Raw genomic sequence first — 16455 nt, 5'->3', positions numbered from 1 at the left:
TGTTGGAGCTGGCGTCTTTCCAAACTGACCCAAAACTCCTTCTCTGAATAAAGTACAGACGGTAACAGCATATCTCTGTGGAACTTTGTAATCCCAAGCGTTGGCAACAGGTGCTGATCCTTGATTGGAGGCGGCAGTTGCTCCAGGCCGTTTTTGTAAACTATTTCACAGCGGGCCATGTTCCTTATCGGAGGCAAGGGCAGGGGTCAGTTTAACTCCATCCCAATCAGTTCAAATGGAACCAGAGGCGTCGAATTGCAAAGTGTAACAGCACAGATAGAAGCTGTTCAGGCCGTCATTCCCCTGCAAGTTCTTTAAAATAGCTATCCGATTAATCACATTCCCCCTGCTCTGCACCCAGAGCCCTTCAAATTCCAACCTCGAATTATCTACTCCATTCCCGTTTGAAAGTTACCACGCAAGCTGTTTCCAACACCCTTCCCGGCAGCACATTCCAGACCCCATCAGCCCCCGGGAGACAATTTCTGTCTATCCGCCAGGCCAAAAGACTTCATGATGCATCTTCAATGTAAGTTTGTAGGAAGTTTGTAGTCTGTAGGAAGGATGTGGAAGCATTGGAAAGGGTGCAGAGGAGATTTACCAGGATGTTGCCTGGTATGGAGGGAAGATCTTATGAGGGACGGCTGAGAGACTTAAAGCTGTTTTCGTTAGAGAGAAGAAGGTTAAAGGTGACTTAATTGCGGCATACAAGATGATCAGAGGATTAGATAGAGTGGACAGTGAGAGCCTTTTTCCTCGGATGTTGATATCTAGCACGAGGGGACATAGCTTTAAGTTGAGGGGAGATAGATATAGGACAGATGTCAGAGGTAGGTTCTTTACTCAGAGAGTAGTATGGGCGTGGAATGCCCTGCCTGCAACAGTAGTGGACTCGCCAAACTAAATGCATTCAAATGGTCATTGGATAGGCATATGGACGATAAGGGAATAGTGTAGATGGGCTTTAGAGGGGTTTCACAGGTCAGCGCAACATCAAGGGCTGAAGGGCCTGTATTGCGCTGTAATGTTCTATGTTCTATGTAAATTTGTCTGGGCAGTGATTATGCTGCGCTGGCGATTAAGAGCTACAAACTTTCAATGGAGAAGGAGCCAACAAGAGAAGAAGCATTTGTGACAGCACCAGAATGATGATAGGTCTGAAGGGTCCAAGTTACCAGAAGAGGTTTGTGTTCCTGTAATGATAGGGAAATCCAGCTGAGATGTTTGAGATGAGCAAAGAAATCAGCTGTGATCTAATTGAATGATGGGTCAGGCTTGAGGCTCTGAATATCCTACAGGCATCACATTCATTGCTCCAATGTTCAAACCAACAGCAATATTTTCCAGTTAGATCAAGGCCAGAGGTGTGCTGTCGCCCCTAGACCCTGTTGCAGTTTCCAATTTTATCTTGCTAATGATTAAGGGAAAGTCGAGTTGTTTCTGAACAATAAAAGGTTTGAGGGATGCTGCGAGAGAGTCGGAGGAAAGGTCTGAGAGAAAACCAAAAGGGAAGCTCTTTGGATCAAATGGCTGCAATGAAGTTACTGTGAAAATCCCCGAGTCACCACATTCCGGAACCTGTTTAGGTACACAGGGAGAATTCAGAATGTCCAGTTCACCTAACAGCACGTCTTTCGGGACTTGTGGGAGGAAACCGGAGCACCCGGAGGAAACCCACGCAGACACGGGGAGAACGTGCAGACTCTGCACAGACAGTGACCCAAGCTGCGAATCGAACCTGGGACCCTGGTGCTGTGAAGCCACAGTGCTAACCACTGTGCTACCGGCCTTTCCCTCTAAATGATCTGAAAGTGATGTAGTTGTAGCGAAAGAAAAGAAACACTTGCACTTCTGTGGCGCCTTTCACAAGCTCAGAATCTCCCAGAGCATTACAAAGCCAATGAAATTCTTTCTGATGTGCAATCATTGTTGGAATGGAGCAAATGCAGCAACGAATCAGCGCACAGCAAGCGCTTGCAAACAGCAGTAGGATAATGATCAGATCATGTATTTTTAGTGATGTTGGTTGAGGGAACCGGGGCGAGATTCCCAGCTCCTCAACATCATGGCTGTGGAATCTTTCACGTCCAGCGAGGAGGACAAAGCAAGTTGCACATTCAGCCCCTCCACGATCGGCTGTTTTGATGGTATCAGAAATTAAGCTGAGTCCTCGAGGTAAGCAGGTTGCCACAAAGTCTTCTTATGCCCAAGGCACGATGAGAAGTGGCCAAAGGAAGAGGGAGGAGGATACACTCAAAGCCCGATATCACAGAGGCATTAATATCACTGACTGGGCGGAGAGCGCCTCAGCAAGGTCCCACCTGGCCCGTCAGGGAGTGAGCTGCTTCGAGGCTCAGCAGCTTGAGAGCGAGGGAGTGCAGCAGCAGCAGAGGAAAGAGAGGGAGGGCAATCGGGTGCTCAGAATCCCCTCACCCCCCTCCCCGCTTTGGAAGATCTAGTAGATCCAGAATCAAGGCTCCTCGGTCATCTGAAGACTCACAAGGCCTGACAGATGGCATCCTTGATTTCGAGGTACCACCACCGTCATTGGCAGCGACAATAGAAGTGGGTACCAAACTTGTCTAGAATCAGGACAACAAGCTTCTGCTGGAGACTGGGTATTGTCATGATATGATTTACAGGCGGGCATAGACAAGCAGCTAATGGACACAGAGACCAGGACATGACCAATAAGCAGGCAGGACACTCGGGGTGGTATCTGACTATGAAAGGCACGAGGCACTCACACTCCGCCTCTTTCCGCTGATGAACATCTAGAGAGTCAGTCAAGGGTGTTGTTACAATCTTACACCTCCAGCACATGGCTGAGAGCTAGTCTGGTTCAGTCAGACAGAGTAACCACACTTAAGTTAGCAGAGAGTCAAACTCACAGAGAACTGTGCTAACTGTGCTATTAGTTCAGTAAACCTGATTGAACTAACTTCAAGGTCTGGAGTATCTTTCTGATCAAAGCTGCATTCAGTTGCAATGTTAGACCAGTGCACCTATCACGACAGGTATTAATGGCTGAGGGGGGAGTGGGCTGGGAAGGAAAGCATTAGACGCTATTAAACCGCTCCTACTCAGTGCTGTTAGTTAATTAATTCTCTGCTCACTAACAAGCAGTTCTGTCTCGCAATCTCGGTTCGCCTGTGGGTGAAAGAACAACATTAGGTAAGAGCTGGGGAATCCAAATATATTTAAAATGATCTAATTACCCTGTCTCAAGCACTCCCTTGCAAATTCATCATGAATGTAAATTGTGACATTTTCTTAACCCCTCCTGAATGTTTCCTCTCATTGTTCCTTCAGCAATTAATATTCCTCACTGACTGGGCTGGAATAACATTTCCCTCCCTCTCCAGTGGTGCCCATGTGTGGTGTGATTTGGGTACAGCAAATGCTGGGGATGAGGAACACGGTGTGTGCGTATGAGGGGGGGGGGGCTCTTCTTCTAACTGTTCTTTTTGATTATGTCCACCTGCAGTGAGTAAAAATTGACAAGGTCATAGTTTCAAATGATCCACAGAAGCCAAGACATCCAGAGCAGGCTGCCTGAGGAACATTGACGGGGATTCATGTTGTTGATGGTCTGTTCCAGATGTGCCATTCTTCTTTCAAGGTGTCTGAACCGGTGAGGCCAGTCTGAAGTTACAACCTGGAGCATGTGGAACCTGCTCTGCATTCAGGCATGATAGCTCACTGGGATACACTTCCACACTGACACACACTGGGATACAGTTCCACACTGACCCTCACTGGGATACAGTTCCACACTGACCCTCACTGGGATACAGTTCTACACTGACCCTCACTGAGATACAGTTCCACACTGACCCTCACTGGGATACAGTTCCACACTGACTCTCACTGGGATACAGTTCCACACTGACCCTCACTGGGATACAGTTCCACATTGTCACTCACTGGGATACAGTTACACACTGACCCTCACTGGGATACAGTTCCACACTGACCCTCACTGGGATACAGTTCCACACTGACCCCTCACTGGGATACAGTTCCACACTGACCCTCACTGGGATTCAGTTCCACATTGACCCTCACTGGGATACAGTTCCACACTGACCCTCACTGGGATACAGTTCCACACTGACCCTCACTGGGATACAGTTACACACTGACCCTCACTGGGATACAGTTCCACACTGACCCTCACTGGGATACAGTTCCACATTGACCCTCACTGGGATACAGTTCCACACTGACACTCACTGAGATACAGTTCCACATTGACCCTCACTGGGATACAGTTCCACACTGACCCTCACTGTGATTATGTTACACACTGACCCTCACTGTGATTATGTTACACACTGACTCTCACTGTGATTATGTTACACACTGACCCTCACTGTGATTATGTTACACACTGACCCTCACTGTGATTATGTTACACACTGACCCCTCACTGGGATACAGTTCCACACTGACCCTCACTGGGATACAGTTCCACATTGACCCCTCACTGGGATACAGTTCCACATTGACCCTCACTGGGATAAAGTTCCACACTGAGCCTCACTGGGATATAGTTCCACACTGACCACTCACTGGGATACAGTTCCACATTAACCCCCACTGGGATACCGTTCCACATTGACCCTCACTGAGATACAGTTCCACACAGACCCCTCATTGGTATACAGTTCCACACTGACCCTCACTGAGATACAGTTCCACATTGACCCTCATTGGGATACAGTTCCACATTGACTCTCACTGGGATACAGTTCCACACTCACCCTCACTGGGATACAGTTGCACATTGATCCTCACTGGGACACAGCTGCACATTGATCCTCACTGGGATACAGTTCCACACTGACCCTCACTGCGATACAGTTCCACACTGACCCTCACTGGGATACAGTTCCACATTGTCACTCACTGAGATACAGTCCCACACTGATCTTCACTGGGATACAGTTCCACATTGACCTCACTGGGATACAGTTCCACATTGACCCTCACTGGGATACAGTTCCACACTGACCCTCACTGAGATACAGTTCCATATTGACCCTCACTGAGATACAGTTCCACATTGACTCTCACTGGGATTCAGTTCCACACGGACCCTCACTAGGATACAGTTCCACAGAGACCCTCACTGGGGTAAAGTTCTACAATGACCCTCACTGGGTTACAGTTCCACATTGACCCTCACTGGGATACAGTTCCACACTGACCCTCACTGAGATACAGTTCCACACTGACCCTCACTGAGATACAGTTCTACAATGACCCTCACTGGGATACAGTTCCACATTGACCCTCACTGGGATACAGTTCCACACTGACCCTCACTGAGATACAGTTCTACAATGACCCTCACTGGGATACAGTTCCACATTGACCCTCATTGGGATACAGTTCCACACTGACCCTCACTGGGATACAGTTCCACATTGACCATCACTGGGATACAGTTCTACACTGACCCTCACTGAGATACAGTTCCACAATGACCCTCACTAGGATACAGTTCCACACTGACCCTCACTGGGATACTGTTCCACATTGACTCTCAGTGGGATACAGTTCCACATTGACCTTCACTTGGATACAGTTCCACGTTGACTCTCACTGGGATACAGTTCCACATTGATCCTCACTGGTATACAGTTCCACATTGACCCTCACTGGGATACAGTTCCACACGTATTCCTCACTGGGATATAGTTCCACATTGACCCTAACTGGGATACAGTTCCACATTGACCCTCACTGGGATACAGTTCCACATTGACCTTCACTGGGATACAGTTCCACACTGACCCTCACTGGGATTCAGTTCCACATTGACCCTCACTGGGATACAGTTCCACACTGACCCTCACTGGGGCACAGTTCCATATTGACCCTCACTGGGATACAGTTCCACACTGACCCTCACTGGGATATAGTTCCACACTGACCCTCACTGGGATGCAGTTCCACACTGACCATCAGTGGGATACAGTTCTACACTGACCCTCACTGGGATACAGTTGCACATTGATCCTCACTGTGATACAGTTCCACACTGACCCCTCACTGGGATACAGTTCCACACTGACCCTCACTGAGATACAGTTCCACATTGTCACTCACTGCGATACAGTTCCACACTGACCCTCACTGCGATACAGTTCCACACTGACCCTCACTGTGATACAGTTCCACACTGACCCCTCACTGGGATACAGTTCCACACTGACCCTCACTGAGATACAGTTCCACATTGTCACTCACTGCGATACAGTTCCACACTGACCCTCACTGCGATACAGTTCCACATTGACCCCTCACTGGGATACAGTTCCACATTGTCACTCACTGAGATACAGTTCCACACTGACCCCTCACTGAGATACAGTTCCACACTGCACCTCACTGGGATACAGTTCCACACTGACCCTCACTGAGATACAGTTCCACACTGACCCCTCACTGGGATACAGTTCCACATTGTCACTCACTGAGATACAGTTCCACACTAACCCTCACTGGGATACAGTTCCACATTGACCCTCACTGGGATACAGTTCCACACTGACCCCTCACTGGGATACAGTTCCACACTGACCCTCACTAGGATACAGTTCCACATTGACCCTCACTGGGATACAGTTCCACACAGACCCCTCATTGGTATACAGTTCCACACAGACCCTCACTGAGATACAGTTCCACATTGACCCTCATTGGGATACAGTTCCACATTGACTCTCACTGGGATACAGTTCCACACTCACCCTCACTGGGATACAGTTGCACATTGATCCTCACTGGGACACAGCTGCACATTGATCCTCACTGGGATACAGTTCCACACTGACCCTCACTGCGATACAGTTCCACACTGACCCTCACTGGGATACAGTTCCACATTGACCCTCACTGGGATACAGTTCCACACAGACCCCTCATTGGGATACAGTTCCACACTGACCCTCACTAGGATACAGTTCCACATTGACCCTCACTGGGATACAGTTCCACACAGACCCCTCATTGGTATACAGTTCCACACAGACCCTCACTGAGATACAGTTCCACATTGACCCTCATTGGGATACAGTTCCACATTGACTCTCACTGGGATACAGTTCCACACTCACCCTCACTGGGATACAGTTGCACATTGATCCTCAGTGGGACACAGCTGCACATTGATCCTCACTGGGATACAGTTCCACACTGACCCTCACTGCGATACAGTTCCACACTGACCCTCACTGGGATACAGTTCCACATTGTCACTCACTGAGATACAGTCCCACACTTACCTTCACTGGGATACAGTTCCACATTTACCTCACTGGGATACAGTTCCACATTGACCCTCACTGGGATACAGTTCCACACTGACCCTCACTGAGATACAGTTCCATATTGACCCTCACTGAGATACAGTTCCACATTGACTCTCACTGGGATTCAGTTCCACACGGACCCTCACTAGGATACAGTTCCACAGAGACCCTCACTGGGGTAAAGTTCTACAATGACCCTCACTGGGTTACAGTTCCACATTGACCCTCACTGGGATACAGTTCCACACTCACCCTCACTGGGATACAGTTGCACATTGATCCTCACTGGGACACAGCTGCACATTGATCCTCACTGGGATACAGTTCCACACTGACCCTCACTGCGATACAGTTCCACACTGACCCTCACTGGGATACAGTTCCACATTGTCACTCACTGAGATACAGTCCCACACTGACCTTCACTGGGATACAGTTCCACATTGACCTCACTGGGATACAGTTCCACATTGACCTCACTGGGATACAGTTCCACACTGACCCTCACTGGTATACAGTTCCACACTGACCCTCACTGAGATACAGTTCCATATTGACCCTCACTGAGATACAGTTCCACATTGACTCTCACTGGGATTCAGTTCCACACGGACCCTCACTAGGATACAGTTCCACAGAGACCCTCACTGGGGTAAAGTTCTACAATGACCCTCACTGGGTTACAGTTCCACATTGACCCTCACTGGGATACAGTTCCACACTGACCCTCACTGAGATACAGTTCTACAATGACCCTCACTGGGATACAGTTCCACATTGACCCTCATTGGGATACAGTTCCACACTGACCCTCACTGGGATACAGTTCCACATTGACCATCACTGGGATACAGTTCTACACTGACCCTCACTGAGATACAGTTCCACAATGACCCTCACTAGGATACAGTTCCACATTGACCCTCACTGGGATACTGTTCCACATTGACTCTCAGTGGGATACAGTTCCACATTGACATTCACTTGGATACAGTTCCACGTTGACTCTCACTGGGATACAGTTCCACATTGATCCTCACTGGTATACAGTTCCACATTGACCCTCACTGGGATACAGTTCCACACGTACTCCTCACTGGGATATAGTTCCACATTGACCCTAACTGGGATACAGTTCCACATTGACCCTCACTGGGATACAGTTCCACATTGACCTTCACTGGGATACAGTTCCACACTGACCTCACTGGGATTCAGTTCCACATTGACCCTCACTGGGATACAGTTCCACACTGACCCTCACTGGGGCACAGTTCCATATTGACCCTCACTGGGATACAGTTCCACACTGACCCTCACTGGGATATAGTTCCACACTGACCCTCACTGGGATGCAGTTCCACACTGACCATCAGTGGGATACAGTTCCACACTGACCCTCACTGGGATACAGTTGCACATTGATCCTCACTGTGATACAGTTCCACACTGACCCCTCACTGGGATACAGTTCCACACTGACCCTCACTGAGATACAGTTCCACATTGTCACTCACTGCGATACAGTTCCACACTGACCCTCACTGCGATACAGTTCCACACTGACCCTCACTGTGATACAGTTCCACACTGACCCCTCACTGGGATACAGTTCCACACTGACCCTCACTGAGATACAGTTCCACATTGTCACTCACTGCGATACAGTTCCACACTGACCCTCACTGCGATACAGTTCCACATTGACCCCTCACTGGGATACAGTTCCACATTGTCACTCACTGAGATACAGTTCCACACTGACCCCACACTGAGATACAGTTCCACACTGCACCTCACTGGGATACAGTTCCACACTGACCCTCACTGAGATACAGTTCCACACTGACCCCTCACTGGGATACAGTTCCACATTGTCACTCACTGAGATACAGTTCCACACTAACCCTCACTGGGATACAGTTCCACATTGACCCTCACTGGGATACAGTTCCACATTGACCTCACTGGGATACAGTTCCATATTGACACTCACTGAGATACAGTTCCACACTAACCCTCACTGGGATACAGTTCCACATTGACCCACACTGGGATACAGTTCCACACTGACCCTCACTGGGACACAGTTCCACACTGACCCTCACTGGGACACAGTTCCACACTGACCCTCACTGAGATTCAGTTCCACACTGACCCCTCACTGAGATACAGTTCCACACTGACCCTCACTGGGACACAGTTCCACACTGACCCTCACTGGGACACAGTTCCACACTGACCCTCACTGAGATTCAGTTCCACACTGACCCTCACTGAGATTCAGTTCCACACTGACCCCTCACTGAGATACAGTTCCACACTGACCCTCACTGGGATACAGTTCCACATTGACCCACACTGGGATACAGTTCCACACTGACCCTCACTGGGATACAGTTCCACATTGTCACTCACTGAGATACAGTCCCACACTGACCTTCACTGGGATACAGTTCCACATTGACCTCACTGGGATACAGTTCCACATTGACCCTCACTGGGATACAGTTCCACACTGACCCTCACTGAGATACAGTTCCATATTGACCGTCACTGAGATACAGTTCCACATTGACTCTCACTGGGATTCAGTTCCACACGGACCCTCACTAGGATACAGTTCCACAGAGACCCTCACTGGGGTAAAGTTCTACAATGACCCTCACTGGGTTACAGTTCCACATTGACCCTCACTGGGATACAGTTCCACACTGACCCTCACTGAGATACAGTTCTACAATGACCCTCACTGGGATACAGTTCCACATTGACCCTCACTGGGATACAGTTCCACACTGACCCTCACTGAGATACAGTTCTACAATGACCCTCACTGGGATACAGTTCCACATTGACCCTCATTGGGATACAGTTCCACACTGACCCTCACTGGGATACAGTTCCACATTGACCATCACTGGGATACAGTTCTACACTGACCCTCACTGAGATACAGTTCCACAATGACACTCACTAGGATACAGTTCCACACTGACCCTCACTGGGATACTGTTCCACATTGACTCTCAGTGGGATACAGTTCCACATTGACCTTCACTTGGATACAGTTCCACATTGACTCTCACTGGGATACAGTTCCACATTGATCCTCACTGGTATACAGTTCCACATTGACCCTCACTGGGATACAGTTCCACACGTACTCCTCACTGGGATATAGTTCCACATTGACCCTAACTGGGATACAGTTCCACATTGACCCTCACTGGGATACAGTTCCACATTGACCTTCACTGGGATACAGTTCCACACTGACCCTCACTGGGATTCAGTTCCACATTGACCCTCACTGGGATACAGTTCCACACTGACCCTCACTGGGGCACAGTTCCATATTGACCCTCACTGGGATACAGTTCCACACTGACCCTCACTGGGATATAGTTCCACACTGACCCTCACTGGGATGCAGTTCCACACTGACCATCAGTGGGATACAGTTCCACACTGACCCTCACTGGGATACAGTTGCACATTGATCCTCACTGTGATACAGTTCCACACTGACCCCTCACTGGGATACAGTTCCACACTGACCCTCACTGAGATACAGTTCCACATTGTCACTCACTGCGATACAGTTCCACACTGACCCTCACTGCGATACAGTTCCACACTGACCCTCACTGTGATACAGTTCCACACTGACCCCTCACTGGGATACAGTTCCACACTGACCCTCACTGAGATACAGTTCCACATTGTCACTCACTGCGATACAGTTCCACACTGACCCTCACTGCGATACAGTTCCACATTGACCCCTCACTGGGATACAGTTCCACATTGTCACTCACTGAGATACAGTTCCACACTGACCCCTCACTGAGATACAGTTCCACACTGCACCTCACTGGGATACAGTTCCACACTGACCCTCACTGAGATACAGTTCCACACTGACCCCTCACTGGGATACAGTTCCACATTGTCACTCACTGAGATACAGTTCCACACTAACCCTCACTGGGATACAGTTCCACATTGACCCTCACTGGGATACAGTTCCACATTGACCTCACTGGGATACAGTTCCATATTGACAATCACTGAGATACAGTTCCACACTAACCCTCACTGGGATACAGTTCCACATTGACCCACACTGGGATACAGTTCCACACTGACCCTCACTGGGACACAGTTCCACACTGACCCTCACTGGGACACAGTTCCACACTGACCCTCACTGAGATTCAGTTCCACACTGACCCCTCACTGAGATACAGTTCCACACTGACCCTCACTGGGACACAGTTCCACACTGACCCTCACTGGGACACAGTTCCACACTGACCCTCACTGAGATTCAGTTCCACACTGACCCTCACTGAGATTCAGTTCCACACTGACCCCTCACTGAGATACAGTTCCACACTGACCCTCACTGGGATACAGTTCCACATTGACCCACACTGGGATACAGTTCCACACTGACCCTCACTGGGATACAGTTCCACATTGTCACTCACTGAGATACAGTCCCACACTGACCTTCACTGGGATACAGTTCCACATTGACCTCACTGGGATACAGTTCCACATTGACCCTCACTGGGATACAGTTCCACACTGACCCTCACTGAGATACAGTTCCATATTGACCCTCACTGAGATACAGTTCCACATTGACTCTCACTGAGATACAGTTCCATATTGACCCTCACTAGGATACAGTTCCACAGAGACCCTCACTGGGGTAAAGTTCTACAATGACCCTCACTGGGTTACAGTTCCACATTGACCCTCACTGGGATACAGTTCCACACTGACCCTCACTGAGATACAGTTCTACAATGACCCTCACTGGGATACAGTTCCACATTGACCCTCACTGGGATACAGTTCCACACTGACCCTCACTGAGATACAGTTCTACAATGACCCTCACTGGGATACAGTTCCACATTGACCCTCATTGGGATACAGTTCCACACTGACCCTCACTGGGATACAGTTCCACATTGACCATCACTGGGATACAGTTCTACACTGACCCTCACTGAGATACAGTTCCACAATGACCCTCACTAGGATACAGTTCCACACTGACCCTCACTGGGATACTGTTCCACATTGACTCTCAGTGGGATACAGTTCCACATTGACCTTCACTTGGATACAGTTCCACGTTGACTCTCACTGGGATACAGTTCCACATTGATCCTCACTGGTATACAGTTCCACATTGACCCTCACTGGGATACAGTTCCACACGTACTCCTCACTGGGATATAGTTCCACATTGACTCTAACTGGGATACAGTTCCACATTGACCCTCACTGGGATACAGTTCCACATTGACCCTCATTGGGATACAGTTCCACACTGACCCTCACTGGGATACAGTTCCACATTGACCATCACTGGGATACAGTTCTACACTGACCCTCACTGAGATACAGTTCCACAATGACCCTCACTAGGATACAGTTCCACACTGACCCTCACTGGGATACTGTTCCACATTGACTCTCAGTGGGATACAGTTCCACATTGACCTTCACTTGGATACAGTTCCACGTTGACTCTCACTGGGATACAGTTCCACATTGATCCTCACTGGTATACAGTTCCACATTGACCCTTACTGGGATACAGTTCCACACGTACTCCTCACTGGGATATAGTTCCACATTGACCCTAACTGGGATACAGTTCCACATTGACCCTCACTGGGATACAGTTCCACATTGACCTTCACTGGGATACAGTTCCACACTGACCCTCACTGGGATTCAGTTCCACATTGACCCTCACTGGGATACAGTTCCACACTGACCCTCACTGGGGCACAGTTCCATATTGACCCTCACTGGGATACAGTTCCACACTGACCCTCACTGGGATATAGTTCCACACTGACCCTCACTGGGATGCAGTTCCACACTGACCATCAGTGGGATACAGTTCCACACTGACCCTCACTGGGATACAGTTGCACATTGATCCTCACTGTGATACAGTTCCACACTGACCCCTCACTGGGATACAGTTCCACACTGACCCTCACTGAGATACAGTTCCACATTGTCCCTCACTGCGATACAGTTCCACACTGACCCTCACTGCGATACAGTTCCACACTGACCCTCACTGTGATACAGTTCCACACTGACCCCTCACTGGGATACAGTTCCACACTGACCCTCACTGAGATACAGTTCCACATTGTCACTCACTGCGATACAGTTCCACACTGACCCTCACTGCGATACAGTTCCACATTGACCCCTCACTGGGATACAGTTCCACATTGTCACTCACTGAGATACAGTTCCACACTGACCCCTCACTGAGATACAGTTCCACACTGCACCTCACTGGGATACAGTTCCACACTGACCCTCACTGAGATACAGTTCCACACTGACCCCTCACTGGGATACAGTTCCACATTGTCACTCACTGAGATACAGTTCCACACTAACCCTCACTGGGATACAGTTCCACATTGACCCTCACTGGGATACAGTTCCACATTGACCTCACTGGGATACAGTTCCATATTGACACTCACTGAGATACAGTTCCACACTAACCCTCACTGGGATACAGTTCCACATTGACCCACACTGGGATACAGTTCCACACTGACCCTCACTGGGACACAGTTCCACACTGACCCTCACTGGGACACAGTTCCACACTGACCCTCACTGAGATTCAGTTCCACACTGACCCCTCACTGAGATACAGTTCCACACTGACCCTCACTGGGACACAGTTCCACACTGACCCTCACTGGGACACAGTTCCACACTGACCCTCACTGAGATTCAGTTCCACACTGACCCTCACTGAGATTCAGTTCCACACTGACCCCTCACTGAGATACAGTTCCACACTGACCCTCACTGGGATACAGTTCCACATTGACCCACACTGGGATACAGTTCCACACTGACCCTCACTGGGATACAGTTCCACATTGTCACTCACTGAGATACAGTCCCACACTGACCTTCACTGGGATACAGTTCCACATTGACCTCACTGGGATACAGTTCCACATTGACCCTCACTGGGATACAGTTCCACACTGACCCTCACTGAGATACAGTTCCATATTGACCGTCACTGAGATACAGTTCCACATTGACTCTCACTGGGATTCAGTTCCACACGGACCCTCACTAGGATACAGTTCCACAGAGACCCTCACTGGGGTAAAGTTCTACAATGACCCTCACTGGGTTACAGTTCCACATTGACCCTCACTGGGATACAGTTCCACACTGACCCTCACTGAGATACAGTTCTACAATGACCCTCACTGGGATACAGTTCCACATTGACCCTCACTGGGATACAGTTCCACACTGACCCTCACTGAGATACAGTTCTACAATGACCCTCACTGGGATACAGTTCCACATTGACCCTCATTGGGATACAGTTCCACACTGACCCTCACTGGGATACAGTTCCACATTGACCATCACTGGGATACAGTTCTACACTGACCCTCACTGAGATACAGTTCCACAATGACACTCACTGAGATACAGTCCCACACTGACCTTCACTGGGATACAGTTCCACATTGACCTCACTGGGATACAGTTCCACATTGACCCTCACTGGGATACAGTTCCACACTGACCCTCACTGAGATACAGTTCCATATTGACCGTCACTGAGATACAGTTCCACATTGACTCTCACTGGGATTCAGTTCCACACGGACCCTCACTAGGATACAGTTCCACAGAGACCCTCACTGGGGTAAAGTTCTACAATGACCCTCACTGGGTTACAGTTCCACATTGACCCTCACTGGGATACAGTTCCACACTGACCCTCACTGAGATACAGTTCTACAATGACCCTCACTGGGATACAGTTCCACATTGACCCTCACTGGGATACAGTTCCACACTGACCCTCACTGAGATACAGTTCTACAATGACCCTCACTGGGATACAGTTCCACATTGACCCTCATTGGGATACAGTTCCACACTGACCCTCACTGGGATACAGTTCCACATTGACCATCACTGGGATACAGTTCTACACTGACCCTCACTGAGATACAGTTCCACAATGACACTCACTAGGATACAGTTCCACACTGACCCTCACTGGGATACTGTTCCACATTGACTCTCAGTGGGATACAGTTCCACATTGACCTTCACTTGGATACAGTTCCACGTTGACTCTCACTGGGATACAGTTCCACATTGATCCTCACTGGTATACAGTTCCACATTGACCCTCACTGGGATACAGTTCCACACGTACTCCTCACTGGGATATAGTTCCACATTGACCCTAACTGGGATACAGTTCCACATTGACCCTCACTGGGATACAGTTCCACATTGACCTTCACTGGGATACAGTTCCACACTGACCCTCACTGGGATTCAGTTCCACATTGACCCTCACTGGGATACAGTTCCACACTGACCCTCACTGGGGCACAGTTCCATATTGACCCTCACTGGGATACAGTTCCACACTGACCCTCACTGGGATATAGTTCCACACTGACCCTCACTGGGATGCAGTTCCACACTGACCATCAGTGGGATACAGTTCCACACTGACCCTCACTGGGATACAGTTGCACATTGATCCTCACTGTGATACAGTTCCACACTGACCCCTCACTGGGATACAGTTCCACACTGACCCTCACTGAGATACAGTTCCACATTGTCACTCACTGCGATACAGTTCCACACTGACCCTCACTGTGATATGTTACTCACTGACCCTCACTGTGATACAGTTCCACACTGACCCCTCACTGGGATACAGTTCCACACTGACCCTCACTGAGATACAGTTCCACATTGTCCCTCACTGCGATACAGTTCCACACTGACCCTCACTGCGATACAGTTCCACATTGACCCCTCACTGGGATACAGTTCCACATTGTCACTCACTGAGATACAGTTCCACACTGACCCCCTCACTGAGATACAGTTCCACACTGCACCTCACTGGGATACAGTTCCACACTGACCCTCACTGAGATACAGTTCCACACTGACCCCTCACTGGGATACAGTTCCACATTGTCACTCACTGAGATACAGTTCCACACTAACCCTCACTGGGATACAGTTCCACATTGACCCTCACTGGGAT

This window comes from Scyliorhinus canicula, chromosome 13 (assembly GCF_902713615.1).
Source record: "Scyliorhinus canicula chromosome 13, sScyCan1.1, whole genome shotgun sequence".
Taxonomy (NCBI): Eukaryota; Metazoa; Chordata; class Chondrichthyes; order Carcharhiniformes; family Scyliorhinidae; genus Scyliorhinus; species Scyliorhinus canicula.
The sequence above is the reverse complement of the archived record's forward strand: the minus strand, read 5'-3'. Positions refer to the sequence as shown.